The sequence below is a fragment of the Manacus candei genome, unplaced genomic scaffold, assembly GCF_025592945.1.
Source record: "Manacus candei isolate 608988 ecotype Guabito, Panama unplaced genomic scaffold, ASM2559294v1 h1tg000062l, whole genome shotgun sequence".
Classification (NCBI taxonomy): domain Eukaryota; kingdom Metazoa; phylum Chordata; class Aves; order Passeriformes; family Pipridae; genus Manacus; species Manacus candei.
This window is the reverse complement of record NW_026138110.1, coordinates 3317233-3335696: the sequence shown is the minus strand read 5'-3', so window position 1 is coordinate 3335696 and position 18464 is coordinate 3317233. Positions and strand designations below refer to the sequence as shown.

The 18464-nt window shown below is 42.0% G+C and overlaps 1 long non-coding RNA gene across 1 annotated transcript in view; it reads right to left on the bottom strand.

Annotated features, from left to right (window-relative positions):
• The window catches only part of LOC127478762 (uncharacterized), a 237216-nt gene that overhangs the window by 46516 nt on the left and 172236 nt on the right, over positions 1-18464 (bottom strand). The window contains exons 5-8 of the long non-coding RNA XR_007907333.1: positions 13925-14030; positions 9385-9465; positions 7089-7183; positions 5096-5559 (exon numbers count right to left, since the gene is read on the bottom strand). This is a non-coding gene — a long non-coding RNA (uncharacterized LOC127478762). The remainder of the gene's footprint in view (positions 1-5095; positions 5560-7088; positions 7184-9384; positions 9466-13924; positions 14031-18464) is intronic.

The window sequence follows — 18464 nt, the reverse complement described above, 5'->3', positions numbered from 1 at the left end:
CTAGACTTATCTTATAGCTCATTTGCTGAGGAGCACGTGTTAAGAATCCCAGAGGACTACTGCTTGGTTTTTTAGGCTGAGCCTGTAATATTTCTTTCTATTAATATTCCTTGGGTGTACCTATTTTGCTTCAGAAGCAGTGTCTATGTCAGTGAGCACTGCTAGGCTACAGTGGTTTCAACACACACTGGTGATTAGACCCCCAAAAAAAGTATTCCTTTAGGTGAAAAACTTTAGATGAAAACTTATTCTGAAGAGAAACATTAAGATTTCACTGTGCTAAATGGTGATTATGAGAGACTCAGGAGATGTAACAGTGACAGCACCTTCAGTTCCCTGGAGCATCCTAGAAAAGGTAAGTGAACTCCTCCACCTGCCACTGCTGTTGTTGCTAAGATAAGCAGCCAGAAGAGGGTGAAAAAAGAAGAAGACAGTGAAAAGAGTTAGAAAAACAATATGGCCAGGCCAGTGTGGGCAACCTGTGCCTGCAGTGCTCACACACAAGAGCCCCCCATTCCAATTAACAGGGGAATGGCCCAACCTGCAGAACGGTCCATGGTGTCTGGGGAAGCAACATGGGACAGCTTGGTTTTTGCAGAGCAGTCTGATATATTCCATATGGTACAGGAGCAGTTTTTTACTTCATTTCTCTTTATCTAGGCAGCTTCGGATGGAGAAACGCCGAAAGCGTGGAAACAGAAGGCAGAAGGAAAAGTCAGAAACCATCGTCTGGTTTCTGCAGAGGTTGAGCACTGTTTGCTTTGGCTTTCAGACGTGGCAATTTAGCAACAGGAAATGTCAGCTCATTAGAGCCATGGCATGGCATGGGCTGATGATAGCAGTCACTCCCGCTGGCAGGGCTCCAGCCGTCACACTCCGCAGGGAAACGGCACGATTTGATACCAGCGTCTCGATTTCGTTTTTAACACAGGACAGTTTAGTGGGCTAGTGGACTTGGCAGGCTGTTAACAGAATTAATTTGATTGCCTTGGCAGTGGTGGGAGGATGCATGAAGGAAACCTTCTGGCTCCGCTAGCAGCATTTAATACCAAATGATTATCATATAGTATCGAACCCGTGCTTGGATGAAGCATGTGTGAGGGCTTGCAACAACTTTACCAAAAATAGTAAGTGCCATTTGAAGTTGGCAAACATGTGTGCTCGAGAGAAAACAAGCTTTCCAGTTAAAGCCAGTCAGAACTTCACCCTGCAGGCCTGTTACTTGTCATGTTCCTGGGCTGTGTCATTTTTCATCCATGCTCCGGCTGTGAAAGTACTGCTTTGTATTATCTGCCACTGAATTATATTAAAAGCCACAGCTGTCTGCTGTTGATGGAGACTGTTTCCACTGGAGGATGGATACCTGCAAAAATGACAGCTGGATTTGCTGTTGGACAACTTGTAGTCTTGGCATTCAGCTTGTTATTTTGCCTGTAAATGCACTGGGGAGAGTATTGCACGTGGAGCTGTGTGTTTTACGTACGTAAACCTCTCATCTTTGGAATGAAAGAAAATACCACTTGGCACATGACTCATTTCTATAAATACCCCTTCTTTAGGTACTTATAATGCAAAGGATGGTCAGAAGAAGCTATGTATCTAGTAGGATTTAGATGGTCCCTCAGACCTCCAGAGGTCTTACTCCAAGTGACTAATGGTAAAACAAACATGAGCGTTTTTCATCCAAAGGGCTGAAAGTGTTTTAAAAGCATTCAGGAGAACCAGTTGCCTCTCCAAATTTAAAGCTGCAACTCAGTTTCCACGATCAGGCCAATATTGGCTCCAAATCCAAAATCAACACAAAATGGAATATCTATCTCAAAACTGGCACGAAACCCGTGTCTGAGGAAGAGGTTTTCTGCTAGATTTGTGGTGAAGTGCAATAAAAGGCTCCTGATTTTGGACACTAAAATGGAGATGTTTCAGCCATCCAGAAAGCCCATTGTTCCTCTAGCTCCCTTCCTCCCACTGTATGTCACACGTATACACACACTTTCCCAATTTTGCCACCTTGGAAAAGACACCAGGTTGTCTGCACAGCTGGCACAGATTTGGTGTGAAAAGTGTCCAGGTGTATTTTATCCCTGGCACAGATATGCTCCAAGAGCACCAGAGCCTTCTGTTGGCTGAGAGGTGCTCTGGTTTCCCATTTCTGCTCAGCGTGGCTCTCAACCTCCATTTTCATGAAGGCACTGAAAGGTGTTGTCATCGAGACTGATAAACAGTTCCAATGAAACACACTTGTTTTGTGAAAGCCAGATTGTAATTCTTCATTGAATGGCTTGGGATGGAAGGGACCTTAAAGTTCATAAAAGATCATCTAGTTCCAGCCCCTTCTGGCAAAAGAAGAGGAAGGTGTTTCTGAGAAACACTCCAACACTGCATTGTTTTGTTTTGGCAATATTCAAAGGGGAATTACTGTAGCAGCAGCAGCATTGTCATTACTATGTGTCTTCAATTCTCCTTGCTCCTTATTGCTCTGAATTGAAAAATGCTGGGCAGAATGAGGTTCTGCTTTTGCCTTGGCCATTCTGTAGCTTTCTGCTTCTGAAAAATCCCATTTCTCACCATTCTATGGCTTTTCAAAACCTTAATAAAGAGAAAATGGGAAAAGGAAAGAGATGATACAGACCTACTAGATTTCCTGTTACAGGTGATTGCAAAAAAAGAGAGAAAAAGGGAGAAAGGAAGAGGGGGAAAAGGTTTAAAGCATCAATATTCATTTTCTGAAATTATCAATACAGAATTAAAATTAAAGCAGAAAGGTCTATGGCAAAGTCCAATTTTGCACCACAAAAAAATAAAAACATTGATCCCCTATAGAATCTGTTAACAACTTTGTTAAAGGTCCAGCAAAGACAAAACTCCGGAAGATAAATTTCAATTATTTTTTTTAATAATAATTCATTCTATCATTTCCTACCTTTTTTGATCTCCACTGAACCTGAACAGTTGCATTTATATTTCAGTATGCTCACATTTCTTCCAACACACTGCGGTGTGTGCACTTGTAGGTACATACATCTACACGCACATGGGAGCATGGAAAGCCCAGGAATTCCTCATGGAAAATATCACTAAGCTAATATTTTAATGGCAACTTCTGCAGCGTAAATAGATATTTTATACAGATAGATCAGCTCTCCTGGGACAACAGAGAAGACGGTTCTTTATCCAAGCCTTCCCAGGACCAATTTATGACTGCTGCAGCCCACTAACAGGTGGTTTGTCTGCATGAGATCATACAGCAGTGGCCATCCAAAAGTTTTCTGGTACCTCACACTCAATCAAAATGATCTGCTTTTATAATTCACAACATGATTGAAGGAGCAGTAGTGCGACCAACACTCTGTGGCACTGCTCACCTGCTCTTCCTTCTGCTAGGGTAGATGGGAAGGGAAAATAAATGGAAAATGAGAATACATGGATTTTAGCCGTGTGTGCCTTGCCAGCCACAAAGCAGCCACCATTCAGCCGTGATGGCCACTGTGCCCTCAGATGAACAGGGAAAAGGAATGAGAAGGAAAATCTGATCTCTCCACCAGTGGTTTTTCATGCTGTTTGTCAGTGGCTCTGAGAGAATGGGACTGTGACCTGATCAAACAGCTGTGGCCCTGAATGTCTGGGGAGGAAGGAAGAAAGGAGGAATAACGGCTCCAGCAGCTGGAGCAAAAAGGGAGGGAGGGAGCATGGAAGGGCTGTGGGTTGCTCTGGCAGCTGCTCTGGGTGGCTGGGCACAGATTCCCCCCATGAGTTCAAACAGGGCACTGAAGCCTGTCCCAGAGTTGGGCTCCCAGGGAAGGAGACACAGCTGGTGTGGTCCTCATTGTGGTGGCTTTGGGCTGGACATCTTCAGGTGGCATGGGATGGGAGAGAAAAGGGCTGGTAGGAAATAGAGTGTACCCTCCAAGGAAGGTCAGCCAGAGGAGAGGGGTGGGCAGCGAGCTCTGATGAAGAAAAGCATCACTGAAAGGGAGGAGGAATGGGTAAAACCTGAAAATGATGAATAGGTAAAACCTGAAAATTATCTGCTTTTTCTGCAACTTAATGAAGACACAGAGAGAGTAACAACTACAGTGAATAATGCCATTCCCATGATTCTGCTTAAAGAACCTGAGATCTCATTTTATTTATATATATATATATATATATATATTCCACTTATTAATAAAGCAGCACTCTGGTTCCTGATGGAATTTCACAGTCAGATGTTTTCTTCTTAATATCTTTGATAGGTGGAACTTGAATCTCTTAGGATGTACCTTAAAAAAAAGTAATGCTCAGAGCCTAACAAACCTGCTAACCCCAACGGTGACAATATTAACCACAAGCTGATGCTAAGACAGCTTGGGACCAAGTTACATCCAGTCTCAGAGCCTGCACCTGGCCTTGGATTTCCTTTGTGGTTTTGCATTCATATTTTCCTTGGTTTCTTCGTGCTGCTTTCTCACACTCACATGAGAACCCCACACAGCCGGGTGAGCTGTCTGACTAATCAGTGGTGTAAAGGAAACAATGACCATGAGTAAAGCTCTCTCAGCCGCATAAAGGGGGAAAAAAAACTAGGGTGGGAGAAGCTGAGTTGTAATCAAAGAAATTACAGTTAATGTAGAGAGGTGGAAATGTTCAGAAATATACAACTGGTTTAGGACCGCCCTTTACATTCTTGTTTCATCTGCTGGCTCTGGTGTGACTCCCTGCATTTAAATTAAATTAGGTGTTTCAGAGAAACATTGGATTTAGTGAGCTGGCTGCAGTGCATGGAGTGTTAAGACTTGTCCTCTACATCTTGAAATGGTGTAGACCAGAACTATATATAATTGTAACCTTATTAACATTTTAGGTTTGACAGGAATTACTGGGTTTCCTTAATATTGAGGTTCAACAAGTTATTTCAATACAAGGGAATTGATATCTTTCCCAATGTAACAGTAAGTTAGAGATCCATCAATTGCAAAAACAAGCATGGAGTTTTTTTCTTCTCCTTAAGGCTGAAGTGCCTTAGGTTGCTTTGAAAGCAAACAAAAATAAAAAAACAGAAGTTGCTGGGAACAGCTTTAGCCTGGTTTGCCACCAAAAAAAAGATATATCCTACCTGAATATATGCACATCTTTGCTCTCCATCATCCACTGAGGGAATCTAACAGTTTTGTGGAGGGGAGAATACCAAGCTGCGGAAATACCACAGGCGAGGAATTGTACAAGGTTTGTTGGAAAGTCCAGCTTCACTTGGAAGCATCACAGTTTTATTCTTTGGTGTTCTTAGAGGCAACTTGATATACTTGTAACTTGAGCTCTGACCACTGTCAGTGTGAAGAGCAAACAGGGACACAATGTTCCATGGCAGGTATTTTCAAGAATATTCGAAGGGCGAGCAGTGGTGCAGGATATTTCCTAGGGAAATACAGATCTTTCAGTGTGGCCATGATTGCCCTTATGGTGTCCCCTTGTGTTCAGCCTGGAGGAATCTTCTCAAGGTGGTTACAGCTTGTTTTTTCTTTGCAAGTTGAAGACGTGTAGAAAAGCAGGGAATGTCCCAAGCTTGAGTACCTATAATCACTGTAAGTGATTTTATTAGCCAAAATTTTTGTTTTTATAGCCATCCTGATAAAGTTAGAATTATACCTGGTGGGCATATCTGCCATTTAGCTGGAAGGCTCTAAAGAGGATTGCTGAGGCACTGGTAGGACTGATAGGGAATATTTATAGCCAGTAGAAAAATTCCACCTGTTGAAAAGTTTGTTCCACCATTCCAATACATGTTGCTTGCAATGTCATGACCCCCAGAGCACAGCACATAATTCTCTGAGAGACTTTTAGGGGGTGCGTCAAAGCCTCAGTGATATAATGAAACAAAATAAAGGGAGGGTTTTTCTCATTTCTATGTAGAATTTCTATTTCAAAGGGAACACGCACTGGAACTAAGCTGAGGTGATCTCCGTTGGGCTGTCCAACATCTAATCATGCCATGGTGTCATTTTTGGCAAACTTGACTTATTTTGGACATATATAATGGCAAACAGTGTTAAAATGCATTATCAGAGGTTATGTGACTGTTTGGAAAACAGGGCAACAGTGAGAGGTTTGAGGCAGCTTCACCTCTCTGACACTGAACTGCAGTCTTTAATGACCTGAGCATAGTAATAATAGTAGCAGTAATAGTAACAACAACAACTAGTATTATTATTGTTGTTGTTGTTGTTGTTATTTATTATTATTCATGGCAGCTTTAATAATAATTTTGCAGCTGATCTGTGTTTGTGTTTCCTTGTGTGGTGCTGACTGGAGGGGGTACACAGCTGGCAGGCTGGTGGCATCTTCCTGACATGCACCATTATTTCCAGATCAGCAGTTTTCTTTTGACCTGCCCTAAACTCTGGCCTGTTCAGAGGAATAATGCCCGCAGGAGAGATACCTCCAGTATAGCTCTTAGTCCTTTTGTAAGGGTTTTCCCAGATCTTTTTTTTTTTTTTTTGGTCTAGAAGCGTAGCAGAGGGATTTGTGTGAGAGGGTTTATTAAATCCCAGCTGTGCCATACAGTCTCTGTCCCAAAAAGTCAGGACTGTTTCAGGTGGGCAGAGCAAGGCCTACCCAAAGGACCAGCATCATCTTCAACAGCAATGTGGCATCATTCTTTTTCCCAGGTGTTAAAAAAACACTGGGACTCACAGTTTCTCATAGCATGGGAATATTTAATGAGGAGGGAATTGCACTTGCCAATGGCACTCTCTTCCACATAGTGGCCTTAAAAGTTCATTACAAAGCACAGATATTACTGGTGTTGAGAGGCCACCACGGGGTGGGTTCTGCAGTACAGCATGCCTTGTGGCTCTCACACAAAACAGGGCTGAACTGAACCTAGAAAATCAGCTTTTCCCTTCTGAGGTTATTTAGGGTGATTTTTGAAGTCTCTTTTAAGACCTTTAACAGGCTTGTGAGGACAAATTATTGAATTGCTCTTTTAACTGCCACACAACAAAGGATCTGGCCCTATTTTTTTCCTTTTTTTCTTTTTTTTTTAGATTAACAGTTTCGCCCAAAAGCGAAATTTGCATTCCAGAGGCAATACTGCATTTTTCCAAGCTTACCTTCTCTCCCACTCTGAATGGCCCACCAGGAAATCCAAAAAGCACCAGCAAGTCCTAGAGCTTCATCGAGCTGCCTCAGACACTCCTGGCTCTTTCTGGTGAAGGAAAGACATTTTTATCCATAGAAGGGCCAATCCAGCCAGAAAATCGTGCCTGGAGGCCATGGCACCATAGGGATCTCTGGCTGCCCCTGAGGGAGCTGGATTACCACTGACAGTCAATATTTTTATGTTTTGTTGGCACTTTTTAGCCACGGTATTTTAATGACAACTCTAAGCTGGTTTTATATACAAAACTTCAAGTCAAGAAAATTTGCTTCCACAGCATTTGTTTTAAAAATAGGGAAAGAAATCTTTAAGCCCCATGCACTAAGGGTTTTCTCCACAGAGAGAAGATCATGTTGCAAAGCATCCAAAGGAATACAGCGCATTTCAAATCATCGTGTTCTGTTTATTGCCATTGAGACCTCTCTGGTTCCCCAGCTGTCACAGACTAGTATTGCTGTGGTATAACAGTTTCATACTGGTGAGTTTGTAGACAGCTTTCAAGTTGATGGCTGTGTGAGACTCATTCCCAAGCTCTGCATTCGGACTGCCATTGGCATCAGTCTCAAAGGTTGGATGAACGGGGCAGGCTGGCAATTTACTCTATCAACACTAGGAATAAACCAGGATGTTCCCTCAACACAAACATAATTTATTTTTTTTTTCAAGAAAGACACATTACCAAATTTTGAGTTGCTGCGGATCATCTGGTGAAAAAGTAATCTGAGAGCCCACAAAATCAGACTCTACTCATGAGTCATTCTGTAACCTAAGTTACTTATCACCTCCTTGCCTCCAACTTCCCAGACAAACTGAAGAAAAATCAAAGAAAATCAATATCCTTCCCCACCCTTCCCTTTAAAATATTCAGGCAAAAGGTGTTAGGCAAGTGAAAACGGTCCCACATCTGGAAATATTTCCATTGCTGGTTTACAGAGGAAAACAACAATTTGACCCCATCACTTTGAAGAAAGGTAGAGAAGCAGTGCTGCTCAAACTAAAAAGGGATTTGGTTTATTTTGTTAATTGCAGTCCTTTTGAAAAATGATACTTAGCCTGCCAGTGAGGTGCTAATTAATGTGAGGATGTGGTGCACCATATAATAAAGACTGCTAGTGAGGAATGTGAATGAAGTAGAGATTGTTCCTGAGGTGTTGATGGGTAAACAAGATTGCTGCAGAGGTAGGCCACAGGTAAGCTTGACTTTGCATTTTTTGCAAGCTGTTGCCTTGCTCTTTGTGTTCATTTGTAGACATTTTCCATGGTGAGAAACTGAGGAAGAGGAAAATCCTTCCCTTGGAGTCACCACTCTGAGTTTTCAGGCACAGCAGTCTTTAGGAGGGGGAGATGCTCAGAGCAGCAGCATTAAAAAATCAGCATCAGCATTTTAAAAGCATAATTAAGATTTTGTTTCTCACACCATAATTTTATCTGAAACTCTGCCTGCTTGTCTGATTGTACATGACAGTGTGTAACTGTGGCCCACACATTGACAAAAACCTTTACACTCAGTTTAGAATCTACAGCATTTTGGGTTTGCATCTTAAATCTCTTCAGTCTTCCTCTTGACCATTTTTGCTGTTCAGACAGAAACATGCTGTAAAACACCCCATTCATGAGGAAAAAAAAAAATGTTCTGGTCCACAATTATTTAGGGAGGTTTTCTTGGTCTATCACACAGGCTTTGCATTTAAGACTTTTCCCATGCAGACACATGGAGGAGCAGTTTGCTGCCATATATTGATATTATTGATAGTAGGGTGGTGCTGTGGCTCAGCCCCGCCAATGACTGTCTTTTGCAGCCGTTCTTTGGTTTACAATCAAATGTGAAAACATGCTACTGATGTACTTAAGAAATCTTCCTGGAATAATAAGCATCCCATGTCCCGAAATTGTGTTGTGTTTGATATGACCATTTAAACAACTATCTGAAGTATAATCCTCACAGATGGACTGGAAAGTGTGAACCAACTGTGACTTAGTTGCAGACAAGTTCAGCCATATTCTCTTGGGAAATTCATGCTCAATAAGGTATTTTTCTGCATTTTGTTTTGAATTATACAAGAGGACAAGCCCCAAGCACATGTCCAGTCTGTGACTGGTCCTAGTATAGGATATGGCTCTTCAGCAGGTGTATTTTATTCAGATATTGGAAATAAAATCCTCCAGCAGTGAGGAGGATGCTATCACAAGCTACCTGAGTAGTATCAAGTATTTCATGAACCCTCCCTAATGAACGAGCTCAGACTCACCAACTCCCCAGCAGATGTGTTCACTTCTTTAGAAGACAGACAAATAGGACTATGAGCAATGAAGGAGGAATATCCACTCTGCTAGAAGAAAAATAGAAAAAAGATATATTGAAGTATCTGGGAGTGCTTACACTCATTACTCAGAGTCAGAGGAAGGAGCTGAGGGTCAAAGGAAGGACATCGAGTCCAATCAGGGGTGTGTGTAGGCAACTTTTGGTTGTCAGCTGGCCAAGGTTAGTGTCACCCTGCTGTCAGCACTGCCCTTCCAGCCCAGGGAGAGGTGTCCAGTGGAGCACAGCTGGGTGAGGAGCATTCCAGTGCCTCAGCAAACAGCAATGCTCCTGCAGCTGGCGGCGCTGGGAGAGGCACAGCAGCCTCCATGCAGGTGCATCACAGCCACCAGCTGCCGTGGTGACACCCCATGTCCTCATGTGGAACACCTGGCTGGGAACACGGGGCTGGCCACTCTGACGCCATCTGGGGCTTCCTGAGTAGATTTCAGAGTACATGGTGGCCACAGGTTTTCCCAGCCTAGAGGAGATGCCTTTCCAGCCAGTGTGATGTACCAGCAGATGAGGAAAAAGGGAGAGGATTGACCAAGCCTCTCATGAAAAGAATACTTCACCTGGAAAAATGCAGTTTTGAAAAATGCATTGTTGTACTGTGACCAGAATGCTTTCTCTGATTAAACACTGTCGTTTCTCCTTCCAAAGGAATTAAAGGAAGGATATAATTTTGACATACAGAGGTGTTGTACAATGGATTTTATCTTCTAAAGGTTGCTTTTTTCTTTTCTAGAAATATTTCTGAATTCTTGTGCCATTGCATTTTTAACTCCCTGTTCCAAAGGGAGAATAACTTTGGAATATTAAAAAAAAATAAAATAATCATACTTGATAGCAATTCTATTTACTGATTTCTCTATACACCTATATATAATATTTCTATAACCCTGCTGGCTATAAGTTTCATAAGTTAATAATTTTTTCAACTGCATCATTTATATGGTGTGGAGATTTGCTTTTTGGCAGTCCAAATACTCCAGGCTTGCCATATATTTCATGTGGAAAAGCAGAACTTTCCCAGATGTGTAATTGCAGAATTTCATGATTTTTTTTTTTAATTTACCATGATAGGGCCAAAGCAAAATCTTATTGATTGTAGACAACTGTGAAACCATTTGATCAGCACTGAGCAGAGTACAGAACTATTTTTTTTTCAGTCTTTAAAAGATCATTATTATTTTAAAATATTAGCAAGACTCTTTTAAAGAGGCCTTGGTTAAGAGCTCCTTTTGTTTCCAAAGTCTGTCTCCACTTCTCACACACGTTCAATCCCCTTCTGGATATATATTTAAGGCAGAGAGAGCTCCGGGCTGTTTGTACAATGAAATTGGCAGGAGACAATCTTTAATTCAGTCACACAATTGTGCTCTTAGAATATAAGCTATGAACACAACTAATATGATAATTAAATGATTTGAAAAGGTTCCTAATAAAAGAAACAGTTCCACATCATCTCAGTAATAAGAGTAATCTTACTTTCAGAAAGTGCACTTTATCTTGAACACTTCCAGAGCCCTCAGTGCTGGCAGCACAGGTTGCCCAGAGAATCTGTGAATGAAAGACTTCATCCAGGTGCAAAGCCCTGAATGCTGGTCAACCAACACGAGGTCTCCACGTCACCTCTCCAGTGGCTCTGGGTGTAACAGCAGGGGATTTCTGAGAAACAGCGCTGATAATCATAGAAGCAAAGAATGGCTTGGATTGGAAGGGACCTTAAAGATCACCTCATTCCACACCCCCTGCCATGAGCAGGGACACCTTCTGGTAGATCGGGTTGCTCCAAGCCCCATCCAACCTGGCTTTGAGCACATCCAGGGATGGGGCATCCACAGCTTCTCTGGGCAACCTGTGCCAGGGCCTCCCCACCCTCACAGGTTCCCAGACCCAGTTCTGGTAAAAGACACCACACTGTTCCTGCTCCTTCAGTCTGGTGTTTTTCTGCATCTCCCTCATCCCAGAAATGCACACAAAGCCACATTTCCACTGGTGTGGGGTTTTTTTTGTTCTCTTGCGGAGAACAAATAATTTCTGCCTGTTGCATCCACAGTACTGTGGGTGAAGATGAGCACAGCAATGTAACTGAGAGTCTCCTCATTATCCTGCTGTAACTGTATCTCAGAGGTAGACAATTGCCCTAGGCTTAGATTTTCTCAAAATTTATGTGTATCAAAAGGGATCTTGTACAGGCAAAAAGCACCAAGTTGATTTTTCCAAGAGCAGTTTGCCATTTTAAGCAGTTGTTGGCTTAATAAGTGAAATAGCTCAGGGCTGTGTGCATGCCATAATGATTGCATTCTGTAAGAAAAGACTGTGCCTATGGGTCTCAAAGTTTCAGAGCCAAGACTAGTCATATTTGTGGTCTTTAAGTCGCAACCCCAAGCTATTCACACCACTGCAGATAAGGGATAGCTGATCATAAGAATAACAGTGATTTTAAAACAACTAACCACAGCAAAACTAAAATGACCTAGTCAAGCAATACAAAGGGTGTATGATTGACAAGATAGCTGTTCTTTGAAATGTACTGTAGGCAGTAAATAGCATCTTATGCCCATAAGCTATTTTCTATCTTAAAGCCAAGAATAATGATCTGGCATCTGTCCTTCCTGAGTGAGGATTCAGTTCTGAAAGCTGTGGCAGCTCCCTCCCAAACGCCTCTGGAAATGATAGCAGGGGTGTGCTCATTGTAATTATACCATGGGGTGCTTCTCTTCTTTTATTCCAAAAGGGTTTCTCTCTAATGTAAACAGCTGTGCAGGGTGGAAATAGAAAGTTTCGACTCTTACACTTGTGCTCAGGAGGATTTAACTCACATTTGCATTTCCTTGGGGTGGGCAGCCAGACAAGGAAAGGCAGTATCAGCAGGGTCTGATTTATCTTTGTCCCCATCAAAAATTCAAGTGGCAACTAAGATTTTGTTGAACTGTAATCTAGATAACTTTACCTAACTCCACAGAATTCAAACAGCTGCCAAGCTTTTCTGTACAGCCCCTTTCTGGCCAAGGAACACATGGGCTGAGTACAGCCTGAATGCACAGGATCAGGTTGTAGGCCTGCGAGTTACATACTCCCTGCAATGTGGTCTAGGCTCGGTCTACGTGCACTGGGACATAGAACACTGGGGCTTTGCATCATGCCTCAGCTCTGCCATGTTTGCTTTCTCTTTGAAAGGGGTTTTCCTTCTGTTAGTATCTCATTAGGGCTGCGGAAGAGCAGAAAATGTAAATTGGAGGCCATTTCTGTTCCTATTTCTACCCAAGTAGCTGCAGGGCACTGTTATCACTGCCTTACAATCACTGTAATGTTTCCATTTGGTGCCCTGTTTGTGGCATATTGCAAACCCAATCACATAGGGGTGCAAATTCCTAAATTCCACGACCTTGATACCCAGCAGGGAAGAGTCCATGTTGCCGAGTCTGCAGCAGCAGCAGCAGCAGCAGCAGCAGGGTTTGCCTGTAGCACTTTGGCAGCCCATCCCAGCATCTGAACTGCTCATCCACCACTCTCATCTCACAGAAGCAACAAGAATCAAGAAATGCTAATAAACCACCAAATTTTTGCCTTTCCTTCCCTCTTCCCCCCACCCCCACTACAGGCTGGAATGCAGTCTGATGAACAGAGAGCTCTTGGAACATGTCAGATGGCTTTGAGGAAAGCAAAATGCTCCCTCTTTCGGGACTGCTATGTTTTCTGATGTCACGGAGTTTTTTGTTGTTTTTCTTTCTTTCTTTTTTTTAAGTGAAAAGGAGAATTGTAACTTCCTTTACACTAGTACATTAGCATAATACGTTCCTGCCTTCAGGTACTGTATGTCATTGTTATGAGTACATTTTGACATCTCTCACACTTCCAGCACTCCAAAGATCCATGACAGAGCTGAATGAAAACTTTTTTTTGACTTGGCAGAAGCAGTAAGAACACATAAAACCTGCCAGCTGTCAAGGATGTAAATGGTGATTTTGTTTCACTTTTTTAATGAATTAAAGCGGGATTGAAATCTGTCCAAAGACAGCATGTTGGGCCTTGCAAGGAAAGAAAAAAAATGAAAGGGAGGGATTTCTTTTTTTTCCTCTTTTGGCACCTCTGCTCAGAGAGTATTTATTCTTGGTAGCACAGTATAGGACGGAGCTACTCTCCTGGAAGAGCCTTGACTCTTGTCTCATGTCAGACATGAGACACCTTATAGGGACTGGTCTCAAGAAAGGACATAAAAATACTAATTTTTACCCTATTTCAAGCCAGGAATCTGAAAAATATTGCACCCGTCACTGCTTTGGAGAAGGGTGGCAGCAAACCACTGGCAGAAGTCATTTTGTGTGTCATTTACATTGTAAACACATTGAAACCAAACCAAAATCTGATGGATTTTTCTTATAAATCATGTTTCTTCCTGACATCTTACTGATGACACTTTGGGGGGAGGGAGGACAAGTGTATCTTTCATTTGTGAGGCTGGACTTTGAAGCATTGCATACCTGTGAGGGACTGTATTTGGTCTCTCTGGTTTCATGGTCTCAAAGTCCAAAAGCAATTTGTTTTGGAGCTTCTGGGAGATGTCCTGAGTATGTCCTGACGCTGGACCTGTGTGAAAAAACATTGTGGTTCTGAGCTCATCAGCATTGCATATTCTTAACATACTTTTCCTGCTATTAAAGCTTGGATGAGGAAAAAAATGGCTGTTTCATAATTTGTCTGCAGTTTATTTCTCATTTCCTTTCTTAGTTTCTTGAATTTTGCACTTCAAACCTCTTTGACCATTGTCCATGATTGATTCAGACTGTTTTGCCTCTGTTTGCAACACTACACTCTCATACATCTATTTATTTCATTACTCAAATTGCACATCTACTCTTCTGGTGGAGTCTTACTCTGTGTCTCACGTACCCAAGCACAGTGTGACCCTCTCTCTATACATGTATATACGTGTATTCCTCTCCGGGGGTGAAAATATGGTCAAGAATTTGCCAGGTTCTTTGCTTTTTATGCCATAATTTCTGCTTAAGATTTTCAAGTGATGTCCCGTTGAACTAGCCAAAATCAAATCATAGTTTCCAAGCTGTGAAGGGGTTATCAGTTATGAAGGCTATCTCAGCACCTTAAAAGCTGAACTGCAGAGGTCTTAAATAGCACAGGCAGAGAGAAATGAAGTCTCTTCTTTTGGAAAATGTAGCACCTCTCATCAAAATAAGTTCATATTGACTGATGTTCCTGGACCAAAGACCCTCCTGGAAGCTCAGCTCAGCTTAGCTTCAGCTTGGTTGAAGCCCAGTGCAAGCACATCTCCAATAAATTGTTCTGTGTGTAGTGGAAAAGAGGTTCCATGTGCCTGGCAAGAGGTGCATGGAGCACATTAGCTCCTGTAGGAATTTACAAACAGGCTTCAAGGTAGGCATTGTGAACAGACCTATGAATTCAATGTGACTTCTCAGGCAAGCCAAACCCACTTAAGCCAGATGACTTAGACAAAATAACAGTGAAGAAATTTGTTCAGACAAAACAAAAGCTGAACACTAACTTCTTCCAAAAACTCAAGATGAACCTGAATTTCTGAAAAAAAATGTGTAACTCCCTTTTCCTCCCCTCGCCTCTCCCTCAGCCTCCTAAACCCCTGGCACCTACCCACTTTAGCTGGAACAGAATGACTCTTCTCAGGTTTCCAGCCTCTCTTCAAGTAGGAAGTATAGAAAATCTCACAGGAAAGCCTTTTCTTATGAGCTTTCCAGGCAGATTTTCTGAATAAAGAGAGTCTTACACATTTCAGTTATTTATTAAGTCTTCTGAGGAGCTTCCATCCCCAGCTTTAATAGAAGCCTTCAGACACAACATGTAATTACAGGATGAAAATCTGCTAAACCGTACAACCACTTCAGTAAACTCTGTTAGAGTGTAGGAAACATAGTGAAAGTCTGGACCCTCTTCTCCTTTTTGTGAAGAGAAATCTTCATTTAAGCAGCATGGCAGATAATTGCAGCACTTACAAGACAGAGCAGAAAAGGGTAATATGATGAAATGGGGCAGCTCAGCAAATAAATATTAAATTGCAGTTTTTTCCTCTCTTTGGGACAGTTGTGCGAAGACACAGAGCAGGTTCACCCACCTCTGGATCCTGCTTTTACTCTGCATCTTTTACCTCTGTCTCAAATGGGGAGAACCTACTCAAAGAAATGAGTCCAACTGCCTCCTTCTTGATGGAAATTAAAGCACGGGAGATGAAAGGAAAGGAATTCCTGCTGTCTTTCCAAGTCACGCTTTTCTCCCACTCCTTTTGGGTCTGGGGGAGCTTCCCCACACTGAGTGGCTTCCCCCAGCAGGGGTGAGTCACATCTGCCTCCACCAGTGGTCCCAAGCCCTGTGCTAAGGGAATTGCAGCCACTAAAAGAAGCAGTGGGTCCATTGGTAAAGTGATGAGCAAAGCAATTTAGGCACTTAATTCTTGCTGTGGGCGGGAACAGGGGGAAAGACAGGAATGGCTGAGCCGAGAAAGAGCCAAGTGACCACCCTCCTGCCCCCAAGTCACAGCACATTTTGTGCCACCAACACACAGCCCTGAGGTAAAAGCTGTGCAGGAGAGAAGTCAACAGTGATTATTTACTCACTAGCTGAGGAGGTAATTTGTGCTATATTATGAAAAGTTTTAGGTTTCCCGATGTATGGGAGGCAAAAAGCCCCTAAATTAGGACGCATGGGTTGGCACCTTCAATGGAGAGAAGGTGCATGGTGTTTAGCCTCACTTTCTTTCATGGGGCTGCAGTGTTTAACTGTGCCTAATCCTTTTTAATGAACACTTTGCTGATGCAAATCAGCCCACAGATGTCTGTTCAAAGGAAAATACAGAAAAATCTTTTGAGAGGCTGTGACTCTGTAAGATAGACTTGGCTTAACTAAAGAGTGTCAACACAAAGGTGAGTGAAAAATAATTCCAAGTTAAAAATACACTTCTAGGAGGATGTTTCAGAGGAGAATGTTTTCTGAACTGGTGAATTTTTCATTTCATAGTTATGAAACAAGTGATAATTTGATTCTACTCTTTTCTCCAAAAATAGTTCAGAACAGAGAAATACTAGCACTGTTTTCAAACAGGGCTTACTTTCTTTCCAAAGGCAGGAAAGAGCACAAAGTAACACTGACTGTTTTGCCAGTTGGAAAACATTTAGAAAGTGTGAGAATGTGAAGGGGGGGGGAATCACATCCTACAGCTTTGTCACCATTTTTCAGCTGGAAAAATATTGGAAAGCAGAAAGATGTTTCTTTTTTCCTACATCCTTAATTCATAGAATGGTTCCATAGGAAGACCATTGTCTCCCAGGAAAGATATTCAAGCCAGAAAAATCAAGAGTTTTCAATTTTCTCTAATCACACACCTCTACAATATTTCTACTCACTGACTGATACACAGGACATTTGTCAGGCTGGATATTTACTCCTGAAGATAATATGTTACTACAAATGCAGTGGCCAGATAGATCCTTCTGAGCATAATAATTTTCCATTTTTTTGCAGTGAGTGATTTTTTTTTAAAGAGTTTTAAATATACAGTTACATACAAACACAAGACAAGCATTTCTTTCTTAGGACTCTACTCAGTTAGGAAACATTTCAAACATTTTCAAGAGCAGGATAATAAGGAGCACATACAACAACAGCAAATTTAGAACTTGAATCATTACCCAGTGACTTTTCCAGCTCAATTTGCCATCTCTAATAATTCTTACTTTACCAGTTTTAATACTTTGAAAAGTTTGTTGGATGGCTTAATCAATCAAAACAATCACATTGCATAAAGATTTGATTTCCTTAAACTGGTGACTTTCTCCCCATCATTCAGCTTTCCTGGATGACCCTTCCCACTCTCACTGGAAGTTACTGCAATCAAATAGTATTTGGAGTATTCACATATCCTTTTGCCCAAGCCACCTTTTGCAAATCATTGCACAAGGTGCCGTGCTTTCCCCTTGCCCCACCAGAGGCTATTGCTTAAAAGATCCAGTTCCTGTAAAAACAATCATAGGTCAACGCTGAAAGAGTGATGGAAAGACCCATTTCAGTCATGTGTTTTTTGGCACAGAACCACTGCGAGTGCATAATCTGTATAAATGTTAGCTTTCTAAATAAACAGAACCTCTGGTTGCATGAAAGCAGAGAATAAAGTTGAAACTTGTTCCTCTCATTAAGCAGCGTTTCAAAACCGGAGCTTGTTTTGTTCTAAACACCCGTCAGTCCTGACAGATGATAATAAACAAATAGGAACAACAGCAACCAAGCCAACAGAGCTACCCTGGACATTTTACTGTGTTCCTTTTTTTAAGTATGGAAGTATTTTGCCCATATATAAGATGGAGTGGGGATGGGAAAGTCTTTGGGGCTCATATCCATACAGCTATTCTGTTTTGGGATGTTGTGGTGCCGTCAGTAGAGCTGTGCCCTCGGGGCAGCCCTGTGGACAGTGCCTTGATTCCATCTGTCCATGCCTGTGGGATGTTGGGGATGTAAACTTCCCACTTGGGATCTGTGAAGGTTATATGGGAAAAGTCAGCTGCTGACAGCAGTCACTGTTCAATACTCTGTCCAGTTTTGACTCATTTCCAAACTGCAACGCTCTAAGCAGGAATTCTTTCACTTGGTGTTGCTGTTGCAACTCACCATGAAGTCACAGATATATGTAAGAGTTTGGGGATTGTTTTCAGCATAACCAGGACAGCAGTAGAGTTCTTTTAATGTGCTTAAAATAGCCTGGAAAGTAAAGGGGAAAAAATAAAATTGATCCATCTAAAGCAATTATTAAAAAAGAGTCTCCAAATAGTGCACTGAGGTCTTTTTGAAAGAGATGAGAAAGTAGTGTTTTCAGTATACTATGCTGTAAATACCTTAAAAATCCATCTTTCCCTAGCCATATGTTAAGGAAGGCAAAGCAATGCAGATAAAAAGATACAGAGGTGGACAACAGTTGTCAATGTTAAAATGTGGCTTGTCTGTGTGCTCTGTTCCACCTCCTCCCCCAGATTTCTTAGTGCTCCC